General features: G+C 48.1%; 1 protein-coding gene across 3 annotated transcripts in view; it reads left to right on the top strand.

Annotated features, from left to right (window-relative positions):
* The window catches only part of ATP11A (ATPase phospholipid transporting 11A), a 127,279-nt gene that overhangs the window by 63,745 nt on the left and 61,476 nt on the right, over window positions 1-2,058 (top strand). The gene's annotated exons all lie outside the window — the stretch shown is intronic.

Raw genomic sequence — 2,058 nt, 5'->3', positions numbered from 1 at the left:
CCTGTGTGGATGCCCCACTGTGTTTGCCTCCTGTGTGTGGATGCCCCACTGTGTTTGCCTCCTGTGTGTGGATGCCCCACTGTGTTTGCCTCCTGTGTGGACGCACCCACTGTCTTTGCCTCCTGTGTGGACGCCCCACTGTGTTTGCCTCCTGTGTGGACGCACCCACTGTGTTTGCCTCCTGTGTGGACGCACCCACTGTGTTTGCCTCCTGTGTGGATGCACCCACTGTGTTTGCCTCCTGTGTGGATGCACCCACTGTCTTTGCCTCCTGTGTGGATGCCCCACTGTGTTTGCCTCCTGTGTGGACGCACCCACTGTCTTTGCCTCCTGTGTGGATGCCCCACTGTGTTTGCCTCCTGTGTGGACGCACCCACTGTCTTTGCCTCCTGTGTGGACGCCCCACTGTGTTTGCCTCCTGTGTGTGGACACGCCCACTGTGTTAGCCCCTTTGTCAGTGGGTGGGCATTTGGGACGCTTCTACTTTCTGACTAGTGTGAATAATGCTGCTGTGAACATTTGTGTCCAAGTTTTGTGTGGGCACAGGTTTTCTTTTTTCTCCCCATTCATTTGTTTTTCCTTGACAAATGATGAATAATAACATATTATGTATTTATGGGTGGACATAGGTTTCCCGTTTTCCTGGGAGCAGACTTGCTTTGGTGTCTGAGGAGCTGGCAGAGTTCCTCCAGGGTGACCAGGCTGGAGCAGTCACGTTCCCAGGAGCTGCACCGAGGGCTGTGTTCTCTGCAGTCTGGCTGATTCTCATCCATCTTTTTCTTATGGCCACCCCTGTGTGTTGTGAACCGGTCTCTGGATTTGCATTTCCCTGACGATTAAAGACCTCGAGCATCTTTTCTTGTGCATATTGGCCATGTGTATATCTTCCTTAGAGGAAGGTCTTCAAATCCTGTGCCCATTTTTAATTTGAGTTATTTGTCCTTTTATAGATAAATTATAAGAGTTCTTCACATATCCTGCAGACGAGCCCCTTATCTGCCACAAACTTTGAACCAATATTTGCTTTTCTTTGTGATAGACTTCTGTAGAGGCTGTGTTCTCATTCTCTCACATGCTGGGAAATGTCGCAGAGAGCAGGTGATCCACCACCCTTACGACTTTGCCATCTGGCAAACCCCAAATCCAGAGGCACACCAGTCAGTTCAGAAAACTTTCCCACTGTCTTCTGTTGTGTCTTTTTTCAAGATGCAACACCAAAGTCTTTGACCAAAATGTATGTGTTTGTCTTTGGGGGAGAATTTCAACATCTGTGCCTGTGCTTTCTTAAGGTAGAAGGGTCCTGCACAGCTGTCAGCCAGAGAGTCAGGCCAGGCTGCTCCCCCTGTGCGTCAGCTGAGGGCTGGATTCCTCACAGAGCAGCCGGTGCTGGTTACCTAAGAAAACACACTGTGCAGGAGAGCTGAGGCTGTCATGGGCATCAGAGCTGGCCAGGGTCACTGAAAGGCTGGGCCGCCAGGCCTTGTGAAAGACTTGGTTCTGTAATGAAGGAGAAATATGGCCAGCAGGTATGTTTCCAAGTGAGATATTTATGTTCAGCTGGTAGAAATATAATTGGTGCCAAGTTTCTTGAGGACTTCTGGCATTTTATATTAAAAGCTTGAAAGTCTTATCTTTTGACCCAGACATTTCCTTTTTAGGAAGTTATCTTAAGGACATGTCATAATAGGCACAAAGATACACTTAAATATAGTGTTGAGATGTACTTGGATAATCATCTTTATCAAACATCTTTGCAATCATAAAACTGTGAAAATTTAAGGCAGCCTAAACTGCCATGGAGAACATGTGCCATGTCGAGGGCACAAAGGAGCGTAGTGTGTGTTGTGTGATCCAAGCTTGAGAAACAGCTCCTACAGGCTGAGTCACGCTCATGTGTGACTAACATGGCATTTCTCTTTCCCTTCCCCTCCATCCATCCATCCTTCCTTCCATCAGTCCTTCTATCCTTCCATCTATCCTTCCTTCCATTCATCCTTCCATCCTTCCATCCTTCCATCTGACCTTCCATCCTTCCATTCATCCTTCCATCCTTCCATC

Source organism: Otolemur garnettii, unplaced genomic scaffold, assembly GCF_000181295.1.
Source record: "Otolemur garnettii isolate 467f Iridium unplaced genomic scaffold, OtoGar3 scaffold00161, whole genome shotgun sequence".
Classification (NCBI taxonomy): Eukaryota; Metazoa; Chordata; class Mammalia; order Primates; family Galagidae; genus Otolemur; species Otolemur garnettii.
Note: the sequence above shows the minus strand (reverse complement) of the source record. Positions and strands in the feature narration are given on the sequence as shown.